Genomic DNA, 25,580 nt, shown 5'->3' on the forward strand with positions numbered 1-25,580 from the left:
GCGATGCTCTGTACAGAAATTACACAGGTCAGCTTAGATATCAAGCTCAAAAGGGTCGAATCAACCTATATTTTCCCACATTCATAGATTCTCCACATTTAGTAAGAGAACATGAATGACCTTGAGAGGCTTAGTAGTTCTGAACTGATTAGGATGATGTCCAGGAATTACTGTAAGAGTTCTTAGGATCTGACATCAGCTGTGCTTGAGTATTCACCTCTGGGACAAGGAGATTGTTAAATTGGATTTCAAAATTCAAAGATTAATCAGATAAATTTAGGTTAATGGTAGTCTATCTAATTTCCTGTGCTGTTTGGTTTTGTTGAGGGAGATATTGACTTTTTGACCTCGACAAACTTTCTTATATTTCATCATATACTTGTCAGAAAAAATTTGTCAGGCTTTGAAAATGTTTATTTGCCTCTCAGGCTGTATTGCAGATGCCCTAATTCCCTAGGAGAATATGTATTCATTTCTCTTTTGTTATCAATTTTATGTCTAACAAATGCTATATTTCTAGAAGATGCTATGCTGGACATTCTGTGACTTGCACTTAGCATGAAGCAAAGTAATACACTGTTCAGAACACTATCCTTTGCACACTTTGACAGAAACATAATTACTGCAACTCTAAGTATATTAGATTCCTTAATGGAATAACTTCCAAAGTCAACAGCAGCATATTTAAAATTGAATAAGAAAAACTGCTTAAATGCCTGAATATGTGAAAAACTTCGTTTTTTTTTTTTTAAGGAAGTCTTGAATTTAACTAAAATTTTTATTTTAAGTGTTTATATTTTTAGAAAGCCAACATTAATTGACTAGTCCTACATTTCACAATGAATATCTTAGGGATGTGTATTCTTTTATTACTTATTAGGTTTTATTTTTAGACTTTAACAGCTCTCGCTCCCTTGTTTTTCAGAGTTACAATTAACTCTCATTTGTATAGCAAACCTGCTCTCTCATTGGCCTTATACTTCACTCTTTCCAAATATGATCATGATCTATCTAATCATAGAATGCTACAGACACCTGTGAGAATATCCTTAAATTTTGTGTCTGAAAATACTGGTCAGTTGATTTATTATTGTCCTTTTGTGCTAGGAATAGAATAGATTATATGAAGACCTGAGTTAAAATATGGTTTTTGGCTATCCATGCTTTCACCTGAAATTTGTATGAAAATCTCCCTCTTGACAGTGGTAGATAATGTATATAAAGTGGACTGTGATCTGTCCTTTGGGTGGTTATATTTAAATATTTTTTCCTTAAAAATATTCAGAAACGGGCTTCCCTGGTGGCACAGTGGTTGAGAGTCTGCCTGCTGATGCAGGGGACACGGGTTCGTGCCCCAGTCTGGGAAGATCCCACATGCTGTGGAGCGGATGGGCCCATGAGCCATGGCCACTGAGCCTGCACGTCCGGAGCCTGTGCTCCACAACGGGAGAGGCCGCAACAGTGAGAGGTCTGCGTACCGAAAAAAAAAAAAAAAAGTGTATATATATATATATATATATATATATATATATATATATATATATATATATATATATCCAAAAACGTATAATTAATATTTCTTGCTTTTGAAAGCTCCTTGGCACAAAACAGAAACTACTTTGGAAAAGTGTTGCCAGTGCTTAGACTGTGATGATAAAAATGAATTCAAGGACTAACTCACAAGGACTACCTTCTAAATACAGTTACCTGCTCCCCAAGCTCAAGCCTTCATAATAGCATCACAAATTTAAATGGTACTCTTTTATTTTTCAAAGAACTCAAGGAATTTTTACAAAGATTATTGAGAATATTCTTATTCAATCTCCCAGCATCTCTATGGGTATGAGTTCTCTTATTATTCTTATTTTGCAAATATCTAAGTTAGCCTGTATGTTTAAATAAAGTCCTTCTCTGAGCTTTTAGGAATGTTCAAGGGATAACTATGTAATGGAGACCTTAGAGTTTAGTTTCGTGGGGTCTTGCCCTTCCTATGCATTCCTCATTTCTTTTTGAAGAATTGAGTAGATTCTATTACAAAAGCATTTGAAAATAGAATGTTTCTACCACAATACAACCTTCTTGAGTGCAATGTATTATTGAACCTTATTCAATAAAATACAACATATCAAGCTGGACAAAAGGAGTGTATTACCTGAGGAAAATACATAATATTCTAATATATTAATTTTAAACTGAGGATTTTCACACAAAAAAAGTGAAATTGTTTTTGCTTTTTCCTACCTTACAAAGGGATTCTGACTATTATAACATTCAAGTGAGAAAGCAATAAATACAAACACACACACACTCATGAAGTTGAAATATTTATTTTTTGCAATTTGTCAAACATAACAGTGTGTAGTATCTGAAAAATAAGTAAAATTTAAGACCCAGATCAAATAATTTTAGTTAATTAAACCAAGTTCAAAGACATATACTTTGAATTAAGGCCAGGCTTTGGAAAGAGATAAACATACATACATGCGCACACACACACACACACACACAAACTCGTGCACATATTCACAGGTACACATATGTAAACACATAGAAAAATATTTCAGAACTAGAATAAAAATAAAGACTGACAAAATAAATAGGGCCACAGATTGAAAGAAGCCTGTAATATCAACTCCAGAAGAGCAGGGACTTTGTTTTGTTCTTTGCCGTATGCCCAGAATCTAAAACAAGCACATATTTAATATACATTTGGTGAATGAAAGAAAAAGGGTAGAAAGCAGAAACCAGCCCGTATTTCTATACAATGAGATACTGCCTGTAAATACTGCCAGTAATGGGGCTCAGTATTATGCATGGTCCATATTACTCTTGTTTTGAGAAATCATAGAAAATACTACAGGTTTTCAGAAAGAAATAAGGAAATGCAATACCTCAGAAAACTAAACTCTGAACTTTACATGATAGGCAGTTCTGAAAACCTTGAGAAAGGTTTTACTTAAATACACCAACCACAGCAACCTTAAACATTTGCAAAACAAAAATAATCAACAATACCTCAATTTTTAATGAAATAAATAATGAATATTTTATTAATTTATTTTGTTTTCAAATGAACAGGCAAGCAAAAAGTCTTTCATTTATCAGGTTTTTTAATGTCCTCAACATACACATGACATTATAATATTAACAAACATATTAGGGAATTTTTAAATTTGAAACTATGTCATTAGATTCAACATGTGGGTAACACTTTGCTAAACTGAGATGGGGGAAAAGTTTACTTTTATCAATTTATGTGTCATGCATTAATAGTAAAATAAATATCATGGAATTCTATGTAGATTGTATAGCAGTAAAAGACTATTCTTTTGCTTGTTCTTATAAAACATTTCCTTGAATATTTGCTTTATAAAAATTCCTACTTGTATGAATTGATTAAAGCAAATATTCAAATTTGTATAATCAATTATTTTTGGATTTGAGATATCCTATGTTAACTGAAATAGTGACCTGTAACTTCGTTGCATTCTCTCACTCTGACTCCAGGTTTAATCTTGAGACTTGCTTTGGAAATTGAATATTAGCAGACTCAATGCCAGCAAAGTCTTGGGAGAGTACTTGCATGTTCCTGCTTGCTCTCTTGTGCTTCTGCAGTCACCTTGAGAACACACTCAGTCTAGTCTGCTGGAGGGCAAGGTAGAAAATATCAGAGTCAAGCTGCCCCAGTTGTCCCAGCTTAGATCCACTGACAGCCAGGCACATTGTTCAATCACAGCTAAGACTAGCACCTAGATAACTGCACCAGATAAGTAGACAATTTATTGTTTATGCCACTGTGGTCTTATGAGGACTTGTTTTTGCCGTTCTTGTTATTTTTATGTTGCTCTATAGTGTCAACTGATAATGGATATCAAAGTAGTCACACAGAAAAAGTTTGGTGTTGATTTTATTTTATTTGCATGTTTCTTCCTTCTTTCAGGAATTTGCTAACCTTATACTATTAAATTATGAATACAGCATTTTTCTAAAGAACTTGGCAATAATTAATTCAAGCTCAATTCACCTCTATTAAACTATCTGAAAAAAACACTGGCTATGAGAGAATCGGTAGTGTCCTTTCTGTGTCCTCATGGTGAACTAAAATTTGACCTCATCAGCTATTCTGTTGATAACCCAGATGAATTCTCTGAAGTATTTTCCCTATGGCTTTCTCTTCAGTTTGTTCTCGAAGAGTTTTTAGGAATTCATTAGCAAATAATAGAGAAAAATCTGCCTATTTTCACTTGTGGTGCCTGACTTTATCCTGATAATTCCTGACCCCTTAAACTTGAAATTCATTGAAAAAAACAAAAAGACATAAATAAAAGCTTCCCCACTCCTTTTCCAAGGTTGTGTAATATAAAAATGTATCTGCTAACTCTAGGAGTATGCTAGGTCACTATAATTTGTTCCTAAAATATATATCCATCTTTCTGAATTTCATGATTAATGCCATTTTCTAACCTTGAAATTTTGAAAATATGTATGCATTTTTTCCTCAAAAAGTCAGGTTCAATGCAATGGCCTAGTAAGTAATATAATTAAATTCTGAAATTTCAACAAGTTATTAAATTATATGAACTTGAGTATCTGCTAGTGTATATATGCTTGTTCTATATACTGGGGTTTTGCAGGCAGTGGAAAATTGGTCACAAAATATGTGCACATCATAATCCCGTGAACCTGTGAGTGTTATCTAATATGGCATGAAAAGGACTTTGCAAATGTGATTAAGGCAAACATCTTGAAATAGGGAGATAATCTATTACTGATGTAATCACAAAGGTCCATTTTGGAGCGAGGCAAGAGCATCAGAGTCAGAGGTGAAAGTATGCAATGTCAGAAACAGAGATTGGACTGATGCACTTCGAAGATGGAAGATGGGACTACAAGAGAGTGACTAGAAGGTAAAAAAAGTCACTACAGAGAGTGACTAGAAGGTAAAAAAAGCAAGGAAACAGCTTCTCTAATTAAATCCTCCAGAAGAAACCAACCTTGTTGACCCTTGGATTTTACCCCAATAAAACCAATTTGGTACTTCTGACCTATAGAACAGTAAGAGAATACATTTGTGATGTTTTAGTTCACTAAATTTGTAGTACTTTAATTTGTTACAGCATCAATAAAGAAGTAATACATGGATCTAGTGAGTTTATAAGTGTATCACCTGCTGTTTTAAGGCAGTGTTTAATTTTGTTTCTTTATTATTCTTCCAGGCCTTGTTTGCCTCTGCTTCTAACATTCCATGTTGAGTTCACAAATGTTTGGACTTGAAATCGATTCTTTTTTAATCCTTATGTTTATAAACTGATAAATATAATTTAGCATCTCCTCACATGGCTGGATCATGGAGTTGTAACAATTGAGTCTGATCTAAATATGGTTCTTGAAGCTGCAAATAGTATTGCCGTAGCAGAAACTACCCTCATTATGTTAGCCCTTATTCAACCCATTCAACTGGTATTCTTTCCACCCATTCAACTGGTTTCCTATAGATGTTCCCCCCCCCACCCTTTCTTGCTTAACTGCACTCTGAAAATGATTGCCCTCTAGTTAAAGTTGTACTATGCACCTGATATTTACGTCTCCAAGACAACACTTCTTAACACTCATTTCCTTTGCTAGCATTCTTCATTCCAGAAAGAAGGTCATGGAACGATAACCTTGAGGACCACCAGAACCTGTTCCGGAACCACCTAATGCCAGCCCTAATGATCTCAGTGTCTCTTGGAGGAAAGAAGAATGCAAGACTATATCAGCCTGGATCCTTACCTACAGCTCTATTTTCCACCGTGAAACTATAAGACCCCTTCCTATTTCCCAGGAAGGGAGGCACAGTCTTGAGGGTGTTAGCCTGCTGTGGCCTCCTTTGCTTGGCAAGGTAATAAAGCTACTCTTTTCTGCTCCTCCAAAACTCTGTTTCCATGTTTCTATTCAGCACCAGTGAACAGAGGCCGGGTTTTCAGTAACTATTTCTTAGAGTTCTCCTAAGAAGCAGGGTGATGGAGCTTCGTTAGCCTCCTTGGGTGTAACCTTAAGGTTTAGGTTTGTTACATATTATAATAGTTAAAAGATTATTGCCCTATTATTCATAGTTTTATTCCAATTCTTTTATGTACAAAGAAATTTCCTGTCCACATTTGCCATGAATTTGCTATTCCTACACATTTTATCTAGCAAAATTTTTGTTTGTCTTGAATGTACTTTAATCTTTCTTCAGATTACTCATCTTGATGTTATTATGCTGTTATTTAGCAAAGAAGCCGTGTTCTTCTACAGTATAAAATATTTTATGCATATTGACCATTTGTCTTCTCACCCTTATCTTTACTAAACCAGAGTTAAAAGTTTTCTGACTGAAATCATAAGCTTCTGTTTTCCCATACTTTTGTATAGCCCTTAATTGTGACAGAGTGGCAATTCATCCCTCTGAGGAAGCACTACTGACTTTCTGGTATTTCTCTAAGGAGAGAAGAGAGTGACCATATTTTCATGTGCTACCATGGGTAGCACCCAAAAATAACTTGGGAGAGATAGCTTGCTGATTTGACAGGTATTCAGACTGTGTAAGCATGTGCTGCCAGGAGATGCAGAATGGAAGGTAAAATTTGATGATAAGATGAGGATAAGATTTTTTCAGTGCTTGATTGTGCAGTGAGGTGAGGAGAGATAAGAATTATAAACAACCTTGTGTTTAGCTCTGGTGATGTAAGTTTGTAAATTTGTTGACTTTCCAGAGACCAGACCCATCTGCCTGATCTTATAATGTCATCTCAGACAGAAGGATGAGAAGGAAAAAAGCAGTAGACTTTGAACTTCAGATTGAATGTTTCACATTGAGGAAAAGTTCCGTTGTTTCTATTTAAGGAGTCATATCTAGGAGAATTCAATTTAATTTAATTTAATTTATTTATTTTTTTTTTACATCTTTATTGGAATATAATTGCTTTACAAGGGTGTGTTAGTTTCTGCTTTATAACAAAGTGAATCAGCTATTCATATACATATATCCCCATATCTCTTCCCTCTTGCGTCTCCCTCCCTCCCACCCTCCCTATCCCACTGCTCTAGGTGGTGACAAAGCACTGAGCTGATCTCCCTGTGCTATGATGCTGCTTCCCACTAGCTATTGGTTTCACTTTTGGTAGTGTATATATGTCCATGCTATTCTCTCACTTTGTCTCAGCTTACCCTTCCCACTCCCCGTGTCCTCAAGTCCATTCTCTAGTAGGTCTGAGTCTTTATTCCCGTCCTGCCCCTAGGTTCTTCATGACCATTTTTTGTTTGTTTGTTTTTAGATTCCATATATATGTGTTAGCATACGATATTTGTTTTTCTCTTTCTGACTTACTTGACTCTGTATGACAGACAGTAGGTCCATCCACATCACTACAAATAACTCAATTTCATTTCTTTTTATGGCTGAGTAATATTCCATTGTACATATGTGCCCCCTCTTCTTTCTACAATCATCTGTCGATGGACACTTAGGTTGCTTCCATGTCCTGGCTATTGTAAATAGAGCTGAAATGAACATTTTGGTACATGACTCTTTTTGAATTATGGTTTCTCAGGTTATATTCCCAGTAGTGGGATTGCTGTGTTGTATTGTAGTTCTATTTTTAGTTTTTTAAGGAACCTCCATACTGTTCTCCATATGGCTGTACCAATTTACATTCCCACAAACAGTGCAAGAGGGTTCCCTTTTCTCCACACCCTCTCCAGCATTTATTGTTGGTAGATTTTTTGATGATGACCATTCTGACTGGTGTGAGGTGATATCTCACTGTAGTTTTCACTTGCATTTCTCTAATGATTAATGATGTTGAGCATTGTTTCATGGGTTCATTGATGATCTGTATATCTTCTTTGGAGAAATATCTATTTAGATCTCTGCCCAGTTTTGGATTGGGTTGTTTGTTTTTTTGATATTGAGCTGCTTGTAAATTTTGGAGATTAAATTTTCTCAGTTGCTTCGTTTTCAAATATTTTCTCCCACTTTGAGGATTGTCTTTTGGTATTGTTTATGGTTTCCTTTGCTGTGCAAAACCTTTTAAGTTTCATTAGATCCCATTTGTTTATTTTTATTTCCATTTCTCGAGGAGGTGGGTCAAAAGGATCTTGCTCTGATTTATGTCATAGAGTGTTCTGCCTATGTTTTCCTCTAAGTGTTTGATAGTTTCTGGCCTTACAGTTAGGTCTTTAACCCATTTTGAGTTTATTTTTTGTATGGTGTTAGGGAGTGATCTAATTTCATTCTTTTACATGTAGCTGTCCAGTTTTCCCAGCACCACTTATTGAAGAGGCTGTCTTTTCTCCATTGTATATTCTTGCCTCCTTTATCAAAACTAAGGTGACCAGGGCTTCCCAGGTGGCGCAGTGGTTGAGAGTCCGCCTGCTGATGCAGGGGACATGGGTTTATGCCCCGGTCCGGGAAGATCCCACATGCCGCAGAGCGGCTGGGCACGTCAGCCATGGCCGCTGAGCCTGCACGTCTGGAGCCTGTGCTCTGCAACAGGAGAGGCCACAAAAGTGAGAGACCCGCGTACAGCCCCCCCAAAAAATAATATGGTGACCATATATGCGTGGGTTTATCTCTGGTATTTCTGACCTATTCCACTGATCTATATTTCTGTTTTTGTGCCAGTACCATACTGTTGATTAATGTAGATTTGTAGTATAGTCTGAAGTCAGGGAGCCAGATACCTCCAGCTCCGTTTTTCTTTCTCAAGATTGCTTTAGATATTCGGGGTCTTTTTTGTTTCCATACAAATTGTGAAAGTTTTTGGTATAGTTCTGTGAAAATTGCCAGTGGTATTTTGATAGGGATTGCATTGAATCTGTAGATTGCTTTGGGTAGTAGAGTCATTTTCACAATGTTGATTCTTCAAATCCAAGAACATGATATATCTCTCCATCTGTTTGTAACATCTTTAATTTCTTTCATCAGTGTCATAGTTTTCTGCATACACATCTTCTGTCTCCTTAGGTAGTTTTATTCCTAGGTATTTTATTATTTTTGTTTAATGGTAAATAGGAGTGTTTCCTTAATTTCACTTTCAGATTTTTCATCATTTGCATATAGGAATGCAAGAGATTTCTGTGCATTAATTTCATATCCTGCTACTTTACCAAATTTAGTGATTAGCTCCAGTAGTTTTCTGGTAGCATCTTTAGGATTCTCTATGTATAGTATCATGTCATCTGCAAACAGTGACAGCTTTACTTCTTCTTTTCCGATTTGGATTCCTTTTATTTCCTTTTCTACTCTGATTGCTGTGGCTAAAACTGCCAAAACTATGTTTAATAAGAGTGGGCAACCTTGTCTTTTTCCTGATCTTAGTAGAAATGGTTTCAATTTTTCACCACTGAGGACAATGTCAGCTGTGGGTTCATCATATATGGCCTTTATTATGTTGAGTTAAGTTCCCTCTATGCCTACTTTCTGGAGGGTTTTTATCATAAATGGGTGTTGAATTTTTTTGAAAGCTTTTTCTGCATCTACTGAGATGATCAGATGGTTTTTCTCCTTCAGTTTGTTAATAGGGTTTATCACATTGATTGATTTGTGTATATTGAAGAATCCTTGCATTCCTGGAATAAACCCCACTTGATCATGATGTATGATACTTTTAGTGTGCTGTTGGATTCTGCTTGCTAGTATTTTGTTGAGGATTTTTGCATCTATGTTCATCAGTGATATTGGTCTAGAGTATTCTTTCTTTTCTGGTTTTGGTATCAGGGTGTTCATGGTCTCGTAGAATGAGCTGGGGAGTGTTCCTCCTTCTGCTATATTTTGGAAGACTTTGAGAAGGATAAGTGTTAGCACTTCTCTAAATATTTGATAGAATTCACCTGTGAAGCCATCTTGTTATGGGCTTTTGTTTTTTGGAAGATTTTTAATCACAGTTTAAATTTCAGTGCTTCTGATTGGTCTGCTTATATTTTTTATTTCTTCCTGGTTCAGTCTCAGAAGGTTGTGCTTTTGTAAGGATTTGTCCATTTCTTCCAGGTTATCCATTTTATTGGTGTAGAGTTGCTTGTAGCAGTCTCTCAGGATCCTTTTCATTTGTGCAGTGTCAATTCTTCTCCTTTTTCATTTTAATTCTATTAATCTGAGTCTTCTCTCTTTTTTTCTTGATGAGTCTGGCTAATGGTTTACCAATTTTGTTTGTCTTCCCAAAGAACCAGCTTTTAGTTTTATTGATCTTTGCTATTGTTTCCTTCATTTCTTTTTCATTTATTTCTGATCTGATCTTTATGATTTCTTTCCTTCTGCTAACTTTGTGGTTTTTTTGTTCTTGTTTCTCTAATTACTATAGATGTAAGGTTAGTTTTTTATTTGAGATGTTTCTTATTCTTAAGGTAGGATTGTATTGCTATAAACTTCCCTCTTAGAACCTATGCACCCTATAGGTTTTGGGACGTAGTGTTTTCCTTGTCATTTGCTTCTAGGTATTTTTTTTTTTTATTTCCACTTTGATTTCTTCAGTGATCTCTTGGTAATTAAGTAGTGTATTGTGAGCCTCCATGTGTTTGTATTTTTTACAGATTTTTTTTCCTGTAATTGATATCTAGTCTTACAGTGCTGTGGTCAAAAAAGATACTTGATACAATTTCAATTTTCTTAAATTTATCAAGGCTTGATTTGTGACCTAAGATATGATATATTCTTGAGAGTGTTCAATGAGCACTTGAGAAGAAAGTTTGTTCTGTTGTTTTTGGATGGAATGCCCTATAAATATCAACTAACTCCATCTTGTTTAATGTATCATTTAAAACTTGTGTTTCCTTATTTATTTACATTTTGGATGATCTGTCCATTGGTGAAAGTGGGGTGTTAAATTCCACTACTATGATTGTGTTACTGTCGATTTCCCCTTTTATGGCTGTTAGTATTTGCCTTATGTACTGAGGTGCTCCTATGTTGAGTGCATAAATATTTACAATTGCTATATCTTCTTCTTGGATTGATAGCTTGATCATTATGTAGTGTCCTTCTTTGTCTCATGTAATAGTCTTTGTTTTAAAATCTATTTTGTCTGATATGAGAAATGCTACTCCAGCTTTCTTTTGATTTCCATTTGCATGGAATATCTTTTTCCATCCCCTCACTCTCAGTCTGTATGTGTCCATAGGTCTCAAGTGGGTCTCTTGTAGACAGCATATGTAGAGGTCTTGTTTTTTTATACATTCAGCCAGTGTATGTCTTTTGGTTGGAGCATTTAATCCACTTATATTTAAGGTAATTATTGATATGTTTGTTCCTATTACCATTTTCTAAATTTTGGGGGTTTGTAATTGTAGGTCTTTTCCTTCTCTTTTGTTTCCCGCCTAGAGAAGTTCCTTTGGCATTTGTTGTAAAGCTTATTTGGCGGTGCTGAATTCTCTTAGCTTTTGCTTGTCTGTAAAGGTTTTAATTTCTCCGACAAGTCTGAATGAAATCTTTACTGGGTAGAGTAATATTGGTTGTTGGTTTTTCACTTTCATCACTTTAAATATGTCCTGTCACTCCATTCTGGCTTGCAGAGTTTCTTCTGAAATATCAGCTGGTAACCTTATGGGGATCCCTGTATATGTTGTTGTTTTTCCCTTGCTGCTTTTAATATTTTTTCTTTGTACTTAATTTTTGATAGTTTGATCAATATGTGACTTGGCATGTTTCTCCTTGGATTTATCCTGTATGGGACTCTCTGTGCTTCCTGGACTTAATTAACTATTTCATTTCCCATATTAAGGAAGTTTTCAACTATAATCTCTTCAAATATTTTCTCAGTCCCTTTCTTTCTCTCTTCTTCTTCTGGGACCCATATAATTTGAATGTTGGTGTGTTTAGTGTTGTCTAAGAGGTCTCTGAGACTGTCCTCCATTCTTTTCATTCTTTTTTCTTTATTCTGCTCTGCAGTAGTTATTTCCACTCTTTTATCTTCCAGGTTACTTATCAGTTCTTCTGCCTCAGTTATTCTGCTTCTGATTCCTTCTAAAGAATTTTTAATTTCAATTATTGTGTTGTTCATCATTGTTTGTTTGCTCTTTAGTTCTTCTAAGTCCTTGCGAAATATTTCTTGTATTTTCTCCATTCTATTTCCAAGATTTTGGATCATCTTTACTATCATTATTCTGAATTCTTTTTCAAGTAGGCTGCCTATTTGTTCAGTCTGGTGGGTTTTTACCTTGCTCCTTCATCTGCTGTGTGGTTCTCTGTCTTATCTTGCTTAACTTACTGTGTCTGGGGTCTCCTTTTTGCAGGTTGCAGGTTCAGAGTTCCCATTGTTTTTGTGTCTGCCCCCAGTGGGTAAGTTTGGTTCAGTGGGTTGTGTAGGCTTCCTGGTGGAGGGGACTAGTGCCTGTTTTCTGATGGATGAGGCTGGATCTTGTCTTTCAGGTGGGCAGGTCTGCGTTTGCTGGTGTGTTTTGGGGTGTGTATGACCTTATTATGATTTTAGACAGCCTGTCTGCTAATGGGTGCTAATTGTGTTCCTGTCTTGCTAGTTGTTTGGCATAGGATGTACATCACTGTAGTTTGTTTGTCGTTGAGTGGAGCTGGGTCTTGGCATTGAGATGGAGAACTCTGGGAGATTTTCACCATTTGATATTATGTGGAACTGGGAGGCCTCTGGTGGACCAAAGTTCTGAACTCGGCTCTCCCACCTCATAGGCACAGGCCTCACATCCAGCTGGAGCACCAAGACCCTGTCATCCACACAGCTCAGAATAAAAGGAGAAAGATGAAAGAAAGAAAGGAAGAAAGAAAGAAAGAAAGAAAGAAAGAAAGAAAGAAAGAAAGAAAGAAAGAAAGAAAGAAAGAAAGAAAGAAAGAATAAAAGGAAAAAAGGAAAGAAATATAGGAAAGAAAAGAAAATAAATTTTTTAAAATTAAAAATAATTATTAACAATTTAAAAATTAAGTAATTTAAAAAAAAAAGAAATAAAGAAAAGAGCAACCAAACCCAAGAACAAATCTACCAATGATAACAGGCTCTATAAACTATACTAAAAAAAACAGACAGGGGTTTCCCTGGTGACGCAGTGGTTGAGAGTCCGCCTGCCAATGCAGGGGACACCGGTTCGTGCCCTGGTCTGGAAGGATCCCACATGCCGCGGAGCGGCTGGGCCCATGAGCCATGGCCGCTGAGCCTGCGCGTCCGGAACCTGTGCTCCGCAACGGGAGAGGCCACAACAGTGAGAGGCCAGCGCAAAAAATAAACAAACAAAAAACGGACAGACAGAACCTTAGGACAAATGGTAAAAGCAAAGTATTACAGACAAAATCACATACAGAAGCATACACATACACTCACAAAAAGAGAAAAAGTTATATATATATATATATATATATATAACTTTATATATATATATATATATATATATATATATATATATATATATATATATATATATATATATATATATATATATATCATTGCTCCCAAAGTCCACCCCCTCAATTTGGGATGATTCATTGTCTATTCAGGTATTCCACAGATACAGGGTACATCAAGTTGATTGTGGAGATTTAATCCACTGATCCTGAGGCTGCTGGGAGAGATTTTGTTTTTCTCTTCTTTGTTCACACAGCTCCCGGGGGTTCAGCTTTGGATTTGGCCCCGCTTCTGCGTGTAGGTCACCTGAGGGCGTCTGTTCTTCACTCACACAGGACGGGGTTAAGGGAGCAGCTGATTCGGGGGCTCTGGCTCACTCAGGCCGCGGGGAGGGAGGGGTACGGAGTGCGGGGCGAGCCTGCGGTGGCAGAGGCCGGCGTGACGTTGCACCAGCCTGAGGCGCGCCGTGCGTTCTCCCAGGGAAGTTGTCCCTGGATCACGGGACCCTGGCCGTGGCGGGCTGCACAGGCTCCCGGGAGGGGAGGTGTGGAGAGTGACCTGTGCTCGCACACCTCCCCTCCCGTGGCCTACTGTGGCCACAGTAGCAGCCTTAGCGTCCCATGCCCATCTCTGGGGTCCACGCTGATGGCGCTCTTAATCCCCTCTCCTCGCGCACCAGGAAACAAAGAGGGAAGAAAAAGTCTATTGCCTCTTCGGCAGCTCCAGACTTTTCCCCGGACTCCTTCCTGGCTAACTGTGACACACTAGCCCCTTTCAGGCTGTGTTCACACCACCAACCCCAAGTCCTCTCCCTGCGCTCCAATCGAAGCCCGAACCTCAGCTCCCAGCCCCCACCATCCCTGGCGGGTGAGCAGACAAGCCTCTCGGTCTGGTGAGTGCTGGTCGGCACCGGTCCTCTGTGCGGGAATCTCTCCGCTTTGCCCTCTGCACCCCTGTGGCTGTGCTCTCCTCCCGGCTCCGAAGCTCCCCAACTCCGTCACCTGCAGTCTCCGCCCGCGAAGGGGCTTCTTAGTGTGTGGAAACCTTTCCTCCTTCACAGCTCCCTCTCACTGGTGCAGGTCCCGTCCCTATTCTTTTGTCTCTGTTTATTCTTTTTTATTTTGCCCTACCCAGGTACGTGGGGAGTTTCTTGCCTTTCGGGAGGTCTGAGGTCTTCTGCCAGCGTTCAGTAGGTGTTCTGTAGGAGTTGTTCCATGTGTAGATGTATTTCTGATGTATTTGTGGGGAGGAAGGTGATCTCCAGGTCTTACTCTTCAGCCATCTTGAGGCTCAAGGTCAATTTAATTCTAAAATATAGAAGAGAAATCAAAACATGCTACTTTTTAGATATTTAAGTTTTTTAAGGAGAACTGGAATTGGGAGAAAAAGTCAATATTATAGCTCTTAAAATAGGTTACTCGGCAAAAAACCTGTAAGAGTATAAGTTAAATATATTTAAATGCAGATGGGTCTAGTTAATAGTTAATTGTTATATCTCATGCTGTTTCACTTATAAATTATAAGCAAAACAATATTAATAGAGCCATTAGAAATCACGTACAAATAACATGACAATATTTATTTTAACATTATCTTATTGAAAATTAACTTGTATGGCCTAAATAATATGGAAAAGATATGAGTCTAGAAACTATTCTATTGGGCTCTGTTCTTAATTCTCATATTTCCTTTTAGTAATTTTCTACAGGGGTTACAGAATATACTATTTATTTCCATGATCCATCCACCCTACTCTTGTTTTAGTTGTTACTTATCACACTGATAATTATTTGAGTTTCAACATGTACTATGCCTTCTAATTTTTCTACTGCATGATTGCTTTTGTGACTTTTAGTCAGAGACCAGATACTGACAAGGATATAAAACTCTGGAGATCCTATGTTTCAGCATTATAGGAATAGGATTATCTCCAGACTTTTGTCACCCACTGCTAAACCAGGAGCTAAGCATGTGTAGATTAAGTCAAGAGAAAAGCTGCTGACCCTCACGTGAAGAGCTTGAAGAACCAGATATGGGGATTATAACTGAATAATCTGTTTTTTCCATGATATTTTTCATCATATAAAAGGCAGAAGATATATAGATATAGATATATAGATATATATATGCAATATATTCTTTTTTGAGAAGAGAATATGTGAATCTAGTGATATTCCTTATAGTTTGACTATAGTTACAGTGGTCAGTAAGACATAATAAGGCTTTTTCCATCATGGTTCAAGAGCTAATTTTGTCTGGTCTTACAGAAGAACAAAGAACAGTTATCCAGATTATAGCTCATGAAGTGGTTGCTTGAGCAGGTGTTACAGAAAGGATACCACAAACACATTGATAATAAGACTAACTATATGCTTCAGTCTCTTGCAGTCATAACCTATATCTGCTTATAACAGATTCTGAGACTGATTTGATGTCTCTCAATTAATAGGAAAGTCATCACTATCTCCGAAAATGAGAGTCTGTGGACCCCACATGGGGAAGAACATAAAGCCAGAGGAGAATCTTTTGTTCAGGGTAGTACAAATATATCTGAAGTTTAGCTAGTTTTAAAATTAGAATCCTATTGGTTTTCCCATCTTCCTAGAAGATTTAGGACAATATCAGCAGTGATGAGCATGTATGTATGATAAGGCAGAGTAAAAAAAGGCGATTTTTGGTCTAATCATGCAACAAAGTTATTTTATAAAAAGCAGTCAAATTTCCTGAAGGAAAATTTTATTTCCTTGATTTTTCACTTTGAAAATTAGAATTATTCTATCACTAAGCTATACATACACTTTTGCTTCCCCTGATTGGGATAACACTTTCTGATACTGCCACAATTCTCTCCTTGGTATTCGCAAGGCTTCCATTAACAGAGGACTGTCACCTTGTTGGAAGTTCAGAAGTAGAGGAACAAATTTATATCACCCTAATGACAAGACTGGTAGGGAGCATTGTGTAGTTGTATAATGATTATACTACAAAACAGCAAAATGAATAGCTCTGAGGTCTATCAAAGAGTCAGGTGGTTACAATCAAGATGAAATCTTAATTTGGAAGGATTTACTGCTTTGAGCATTAAAGGGACTGTGGTGTCCTGGCCATCATAAGGACTAAGTCATTCTGGTACCAAGGGTAAAGGAGAAAAAATTAGGTGGCAAGCATATTATCTATTGCACTGCTTTATTCCAGTAAGTGAATTCTGTTATAAGATTCTTTTTGTCAGAAGTGCTAAATATTATTTATAAGTCGGGGCTGAAAAGTGGAAGTTTTAAGGGTTTTATGTTCTATGATTTAGAACTACCATGCTTTACAACTTCAAATTTAAAAAGTTAATTTTGTAAGAGTATATATCTGCTTGTTTTAGAAATAATTATACATCTGCTGAAAATAAATCATACACACATACTAACTAGGCTTGTTGCCATAGTAAATACAGTAAAACTGACAGTTGCTTTTAGAAACAGTTGATATTCTTCTAATAGAGGATAAAATAAAATGTTTTTCCTCCAAATATTTAGAAATAAGTCATTAAATTGAACTTAATGTCATAAGTAAAATTTAGATTACCACAAATAATTATTTATAATTGTAATATGAGAAGGTATTACAAATATTTTATTGGAGTAATTATAAAAATCAAGGTGATTAAAACCTTGTTGTAAACAGGAAGATAGTACTCCTGATATACATGAAGCATAATTTTTCTAATTTGAGAATTACTTTTTGGACAATCACTAAACCTAGTTAAAATAAAGTACATTGCATTGGGCTTATTTTATCTTTTATTTTTTCTCATTTAAAAACATGATTTTAATTTACAAAAGACAAAGTGGGTATATATTTGTAAACATTTATTCTCTTGAACTAAAAAAGGCTTGCATCAGCACACATTGTACAGCCTTGTAAATTGAAAAACAGGTTCCTTGTTCATAAGTGCAATGAATCTTTGATGTCCAGTGACCTGCTGCAAACAATGAAAACACATTTTAAACCACTTAAGAAGTTTCCAGCACTCATCAAATGCATTTCCTCAGGTGACAAAAAAATCCACAAGGAAGGGAATGAAAATAAGTGGCATTTAATTATTGGAGGGAGACTTAAAAAAAAAAAATGGAAGTATTTTCCTGCCTAGAATGATTCCTATTCCCCTTTGAACCTAAGTGGTTTGATTAAGAGGTGTTAAGAACAAAATTTACTTTACACTTAATGTTTATATGACCTAAGTGAGTAAGGAAAAGACCCTATGAGGGAATTCTATATTTTCTGGAAATTGTTTCTGTGTTTAGAGATACAGGGGAAGAGTAGTCTTCTATCTGTGGGGTCTCCTTAGTCACCCTCCAGCCCCCCAAAGACAGTACACCGTTGTGACTTGGTTATTACACTCCTGCATTCTTTTCCCAAAAAATTCTATGTTGGATCACACTGTGCTGGCTTCAAAAAAAGAAATACAGGTTGCAACTGGTTGTAATCATTTTGAAGAATAATTTGCTGTACAATAGAGCTGATACAAGAATTCAGAAATATAAAACAAAATAACTATAAAAGTTAGGAGGAAGTTGAACAGCATTTCCTCAGAAAAAGCTGCTAACTCTGTAACATTCCGATGTGGCTTCCTACAGTCATCTGGGGTGAAATGTGTATTCCCCCCCCTCGCCCCTGCCGCCTTTGCTGGATCACTGGCCTGTCTTCAGAAGTTGTAATGCCACGACCACACATCCTAGGAGTCTCATGTTAACAGAAGTTCCAAATACCAAGCCAGTTAAAGATGGGTGAGGACAGGGGAATCACAAAGGCCATGGGTCCAAAGTGGCTGTTACTGAGAACTTGCTCTTTCCAAAATGTGAAAGTCATAATGCTTCTTGCTCGTTCTCAGCTTAAACTCGTTAACTGAGTTAATTTGTTTCTTCAGAGAATTCTGTGCAGCCGAGATGGAGGGGAATGTGGCTAAGACAGTGTACATGGAGGCCAAGTCACTAGGTTTAGAGCTTTTGGGGTTGAAAGTGCTGTCCCCACTGCCACAGCAGAGGAGGTGACGATGCAGCTGGGCCTGGGACTGGGGGTCCCAAAGCCACCAGATCTTGGCGCCAATTTTAAAGAGTTCCCCAAAAAGCTTCTCAGCTTCCACACGAGTTATTCCATCTGGTAGTTCAGTAATTTCCAAGACCTTCCTAACAACTGCTTCTCCTGCACCAAGGTCGGTGGATGCCGCTTTTTTAGCTTGTTTCCTTCCTCGGTTTCCATGCCTGTTGCCAGGCTGACCCTGTTGGGCTGGAATGTGTCTGTGCAGAACAGCAGGAGAGTTGTACTGCAGGGGCTGGCCAAGTAACGGGTATCTGGCATCTCCTGAACAATATTGTCTCTATTTCTAAATTCCATACACTTCTGTCCTCTCTGGTGATCACCATAATATTTGTTTTGTTGCCACTGTGGGGGTGAATGGGCACAAGATTGTGGATTGTTTGGTACACTGAGCTGCATCGTCACCATTCCGCCACCAGGTGGTGGAGGTGGCACAGCTGCACACTGGTGGCCTTGGAGCTGCTGGGAATTGCATGGTGAAGTAGTTCGAGGCAACTGTACTTGTTCTAATCCTGGATGTTGCAAGTAACCTACTGAGGAGCTTAAATTATTTTGTTAGCCAGGTGGAATGATGCTGTAGTAAACTGGCATTCCTGCTGTAGGCATAGATCCTTGATTAGAATGATTAGGAAACATAACAGGCTGTTGATAAGTCTGATGGGCAATTCCTTGAGAACCTTGAGGCAGTGAAACCTGAAATGATGGCACTGAAGGATAGGCAATGACCACTCCTTGAATCTGTTTTCCAATGCTGTTGGGCTGGCCACCAACTAGGCTCTGACTTTGGGGTTGCTGAACTCCAACTATCCCCTGGTAGTTTTGCTGCCGGTTGGGCATAACTTGATAACCTGTCTGCTGGGCAGGCTGGGGTAGTGGTTGGTTTAGATGTGAATTGTAATGGACAGAAGGGACTGGGCGATACTGAGGTTGACTGGAGTGGTAGTAGCCTGGAGCACAATAACAGGCTGGCATCTGTGGAGAGGGCTGCTGAATATGTCCTTGCTGCTGGAGCACAGGCTGGCTGACATGATGACCAGAGGCAGAATAGCAAGCAGTAGGGACTGGCTGCCCAGGAGGTAGGGGAGGAAGAGGAGGCAGTGGTGGTGGGGGGGCTGCTCTTGTGATATAACCAGACTGCTGTACTGAAGAACAACAGTGGACTGGAACATGGTGGCTTGAGGATCAGAACCATCTGCACATGGCTGGCGGGCAAGACTCAGGTGGCTACACTGAGACCCATGGTTGTCCTGCTGTGAGAAATTGTGCTGGGCTGCTTGTTGTTGAGGTGATGGGGGAGGCAGAGGTGGCTGTGGAGGTCCAGGCACTTGGGTTCTAACTGGTTGTTGAGTCATAGGAGAATTATACACAACTGGATTCCCATCTGGGTTTATGAAGGGCTGACCTGTTTTTGAAAGCCTGCCTATGCTTTTGCTTCTTCCAGAACTATCACCTCTTGTCAGAACTGAAATTCCACCGAAGCTGCTGGCTTTGGTTACTGCAGGCTTGAAGTTTCAGAGAGAGCTGTCTGAATCTGTGCTGCTCCAGGGTCGTGATTCAGAGTACTTCAACTCGTTCTCATTGCTGCTTTGATGGCTATCTGTTGCTCTCCCTGAAGAATCTTTATTAACTCTAAATATCTGGCACCTCTGCTGGATGCTACTAGCATCCTCGTCTTGGATTATTTTGTCAATAATATAATTCTCTTGGGAACACAGGAGATCTTGGGAAAATATTCTGTCTCTAGCTCTCTGGTACTCCTCTTTCTTCTATAGATTTGCTTCTTCTGTCAGCTTTCAAATGTATTCTCATCTGGTTATCATCTTTGTCAAAGGTAGAGTTATCTCTCTTGAGGATATATCATTTCTGAAAGTCTTCACCTTTATCATCCTTAATATGTTCATTAAATTTCTGATCAGGTATTCTTGTATTGCTAGTTTTGTTTACTGTGACAGACTTCCCACTCTGATCAACATTGTGGTCTAATCCAAAGTAAGCAGCAACTCTGTGTAATAGCATCCTATGGTAAGATGTCATTGGGTGGAATTTTTTATGTGGAGACTCATTATTACCAATGGAATCTAAAATTTCTTGTTCCAATTTCAACAGCATCATACTGTCCCTGGGATTGTTTTTTAATGTATTTACTAAAAATTCATGTAGACCTATGCTGGTTGAATCAGTGTATTCTTGACCTAGAATCTCTTGATAACATTTTTCTGGGCGACTTATCACTGGCTTTTTCTTCTTCTGCTTCCCGTTTTGAGGGCTTCTCCTCTTTTCCAAATGATTGTGTTAACTGTATCTGAATTTTCCCCTGCAAATCAATATTGTTGTCAATGCAATGTTCATTCTTCTCTGCCAAAATCTTCCCATAGTTTTCTGATTTGATAAGATTTACAACTCTGGTTGTATCTTTCACTTCTGCCTCCAAATCCTTCATTGCTTCAGTTTCATTTTTTACCGTAACAGTATCAGACATCCTCATTAGCAAAGGTTATTTTAGAATTCTACAGGGAACTTGAAGCCTGATGTGTCCCATGCATGTGGAATTGTGGTGTCCCGCAAAAATAAAATAAAATAATCCAAGGTTCTTTCTCACAGTTGTCAGCCAGGATGTCAATTGTCTTGACCAATTTGGAATCTGGCAGGAGGAGTCCCATGTCCTTGTCACCACTGTAGATTCCTGGACTGTCTAGGATAAAATATATCATACCTCAGTAACGCGGGGCCCGCGTTACTGAGGAGGAGAGGTTTGGAGCGCGGCGCAGCAGGGTGACGGAGGGGCTGGATGGGTGCAAGTTAAGAGTCTTATGAAAGGGAATTAACCCCATCACCAGCCCGGACACCGGCTCCAGTGGCAGCCACGGCTGGCAAAATCCCACCCCTTCCCACCACCAGGCTTATTTTATCTTGAATACAGGCTTTGATTATTTACTATAAGAATATCATTATATTTAAACATATCTTATTGCCAATCTTTACATTTTTATTTATTGAATACATCAATATTAGACATTAGTTTGAACATTTTATGTATTACTAATCTATAATATAAAATCCCTTTTATTCATGTAAAATAATTATCTTGGTCTTATATAATGTGGTGATTAATGAGCCAAAGTGTAACAGTTTAAACATAATTAAAACGCACATTTTGTATACTTTCAAGTAGTTCTTTTGATTCAATTTTTTTCAAGTGAAGAATTACTTAATATTATATTTTAAGAGTGAATGTATAATTCTCCTGTTTTGTTTTGTTTTTACAGAGAAGAACTGTCCTTTCTGTTCTCAGAATTTAGACCACCCTTAGCTCACTGTTATGGACTGAATGCTAGGTCTCCCCCAAAATCATATGTTAATATTTCAGCCCACCATGTGATAGTATTAGGAAGTGGGGTCTTTGGGAAGTAATTAGGTCATGAGGGTGGAGCCCTCATGAATATGATGAGTGTCCTCATAAGTGTAGACCAGAGCACTTTCTTTCCCTCTTTCTTGCTCTCTGCCATGTGAGGACACACCTAGGTCAGCTGATTGCAAACAAAGAAGAGTGCCCTCAGTATAATACTGGATCTACTGTCCACTTGATCTCGGACTTCCCAGTCTGTAGAACTGTGAGAAATAAATTATTGCTGTTTAAGCCGCCTATCTGTGGTATTCTGTTAGAGCAGCCTAAACTGACTTAGACACCGACATAATAGAATTTACATTTGTACAGATCAATGGGGTGGAAAAGTTTTATTCAGCCTTCTAGAATATCTTCAATATGAAAGAGGTTATTCTTTTTTTCATTTTATAAGATCATATCACATAGAACCTACCCTTTTAAGTTATACTCAAACACTATTAAAACCACTAATCAAGAATATGACTTTGAACATTTTCTTATATAAAGTGAAAGTTTACATTTGATATTGGACTGATGGATCTTTATAATTAGGAATTTAAAATTGTGTGTGTGTGTGTGTGTGTGTTTTCTAGATTGCTTTGATAGAGCAGAAGTACACAATCCTGGCTATGTCTTAGAACCACCTGGTGGTCTTACAAAAAAAATTACCTTTGCTGGAAACCTACCTCCAGAGATTTGATGGGGAGAGAAGGGGGTTGAGAACTGATGTAATTTACTAGGACTCCAAAAGAGTTTATTGTGCAGTAAGGGTTAAGAACTTCTTGCCTAAGTACAGGTAGACAGTAGCACAGGATTTCTCAATAATTCCTGCTGCCTCTGGTAAGGAGAGAGAGAAATAGAGAGAGAGAGAGTAAATTGGTATTCATTGAGGAAAACTGATCTCCCTCCTTTAACAAAATGGCAAAAACATATTTGCTCTTTGCCCTAGTCAGTAAACAAATGTTGAGAGTGAGAGAAATCATTTGGGAGCCGAAACTTATTTTCGTCATTCCTTTTCTTCCTATCTAGGTAAAACCTTGTGACCTATCACTTCCAAAATCTTTTGGTAACTTTGAGGTGCTTTAAACAAGGGGCTGCCACACTTGTTTTATATAATCTCTGTTTCCAGTGTGAACACATTTAGATTCATTCTGCAAGTCCTTCTGCCGTTAGCCAGAAAAGTAATAAAGATTTGGCATCTGCAATAAATTGTGTTTCTCTTTACAGGGAGTGCTAACATGTTTGTTTTAAAGTATCATAGCAGTTGCTGAGCCATTTTATTTAATGTGAAATTCATGGCCATGTAATACCAGGACAAAAGTGAACAATCAGAAATATGCAATTATTAAGTATGCCACAGCGAGACTGTATTTATTTTTTATACGTATTCCACATTTATTACTTTATACAGATGCTCTGACAAGATTCATCAGTATTTACATGTACAATTCAATACTAGCTTCAAGTTTGTATATACTGCATTTGAAAGGGCAAAAATGTATTTGATGGATCTTTCAACAAGTATTGATATCATCTATCAACAAATACCAGTACCAACAATATATCTAATCATAACCTATCACTAAAAACAAAGTCCTAATAACTATTTTAATAAATTCAACTTGCTCCTAGATGGAGAATATGTGATTCTTGTTTTGATTTAATACATCTTACTTTTGGGAAGACAGTATTTATATATTGTGGCCCTTAAGAATAACTGAATCAGACTGGGCTGTCATTTTTCCTTTTCTATGTTTTCCCTTAGGAAAAGAGGACAACTGGAATTCTGTAGGAGTTCCTCAAGCAAACATATTTAGAGATACAGAGCTGAGTAATGACATAGGTGGAATGTGGTAGACATGGGGATGTATCTCCCAAATCTTCTTTTCAGGAGAGGTTGGCTATCCTACTATATGTGTGCTTGTAGGAGGGATGCTCATCAGACAGCCTCCAACATTTTCACCTCCTCCCATATTGATGCTAGCAGGGACCTAAACTATAGCTAAAAAGGGAGAAAAGTAAAAGAACTGACTTGAGAAGAGAGAGGAGTGCTAATGACTGATTTTGATCTGCCAAAGTCTTTTATTTATGGAGGGGACAAGATGCCAGTGTCTGCCCTCAGCTGGTACACAATTCTGAGCTTAAATGTCATTTCTGTGTGTAAGGAGAAGTTTTACAATTGAATATGTTGGAAAGGTTGAATAGAAAAATGATGCTATATTTGTAATCTAAATAGTTTTGTAAACTTATTTACCAGAATAAGTCATGCGCCTGAGAAATTTTTATTTAGTGAAAGCAAAAAAACACTCCATACTGAATATAATTCAAAAGGATGGTAGGAAAGAAAAGTACATGTGTGCTTTGATTATGTCATGAATCATGCTTCAATATATTCATTATTTGTATTATACAGATTATATATAAAGATAAACTTTATATATGAGCCCATGTTACCTTTTGGTAATTGTAAAGTTTTACATAAACGTCAAGTATGGAAACAGCTTGAAGGCTAGGGCTTTTCACTGTTCCATTCAATGATATAAAACCAGTGTCTGAAACTGTGTCTAACACATATTAGATATTTAATAGCTATTATTTTGAGTGTCTGAACCAAATAATTATTATTGGCAGGCTACCTGGCAATCTTTTTACCTTAAAATCAAAACACTATTTTCCATCCAGTATATTCTTCTTATTGCAAAACATGCGATAATATGTATAATCATAGTTTTTAAAATTTTGCTTGTATTGTTTTCTCTATCTTCACAAATCTTTCTTCTTTTTGTCTATCCAAACTCTTTTTTGCCAGTCTATAGGTCTGCAAATCAACCTACCATTCAGACCAAACTCATTGCTCCTCTAACTCCATTTTAAAAATACTTTCTTGCAATAATGTATATTTGTTTCAAATCATGTAATGCATTATTATGCATTATTGCTCTCTAATTATTTCAACAGTGTAGTTTCATATACTACATTATGTTGCAAGACTTTTGAATGCCTTGGGTGTGTCCTGTAATGTCTTATTATTGTTGCCATCTGGACCAGATACTATTGTTGTTTTAAAAAAAATATCTGGTCAACCTCCTGAGTTCCCAGTGTACTCATGAAGAGCTGACAGCCTCCCACATCAAACACCATTGCTTCTCTCCTCCTGGTTTCTCTGCTGTTCTGCCTAAAGGTTTTCTTGATAATTTTGTGAGCTTGCTTAGCCCTTGTGCCTAGCAGCATAGTAGGGATTTCATGTCCCTCAACTGGCGAGAGATTGGAATGTCAGGCACAACTCCCAGGCTTTCTATATCCCATTGGTACAGGTTTGATATGTGCTGCTCAAAGAGTACCTGGGAGGATTAAGCTCCAGTTACTCATATTTATATTTTTTTTCATTAGCACATCATTTATCAGCTACTTTCTCTTCACTGTTTCAATTCTCTATTCTCACTTGTACTTCCTGGTATCGCTTCCCAAATAAACCGCCTGCCCTCAAATACTAGACTGAGCGTGGGCTCTCCAGGGAATCCAAACTAGGCCAGGTCTTTTCCAGTTTTTGTGTCACTGACTGATTTTCCTTGCGAATTCAGCTTAAATATTAGGCTGAATAATGATCCCTCAAAAAAGTCCAGGGACTTCCCTGGTGGCGCAGTGGTTGAGAGTTCGCCTGCCGATGCAGGAGACACGGGTTCGTGCCCTGGTCCGGGAAAATCTCACATGCCGTGGAGCGGCTAGGCCCGGTGAGCCTTGGCCACTGAGCCTGCGCGTCCGGAGCCTGTGCTCCGCAATGGGAGAGG

The 25,580-nt window shown here is 37.7% G+C and overlaps 1 pseudogene across 1 annotated transcript; it reads right to left on the bottom strand.

The window, feature by feature from the left end:
- Positions 1 to 18,141: 18,141 nt before the first annotated feature.
- On the bottom strand, positions 18,142 to 20,892 carry LOC309822940 (R3H domain-containing protein 1-like; annotated as a pseudogene). Its single transcript has one exon. The product of its transcript is annotated as a R3H domain-containing protein 1-like (transcript).
- Between the last annotated feature and the right edge of the window lie 4,688 nt (positions 20,893 to 25,580).

This window comes from Grampus griseus, assembly GCF_964374135.1.
Source record: "Grampus griseus genome assembly, chromosome: 5".
Lineage (NCBI taxonomy): Eukaryota > Metazoa > Chordata > Mammalia > Artiodactyla > Delphinidae > Grampus > Grampus griseus.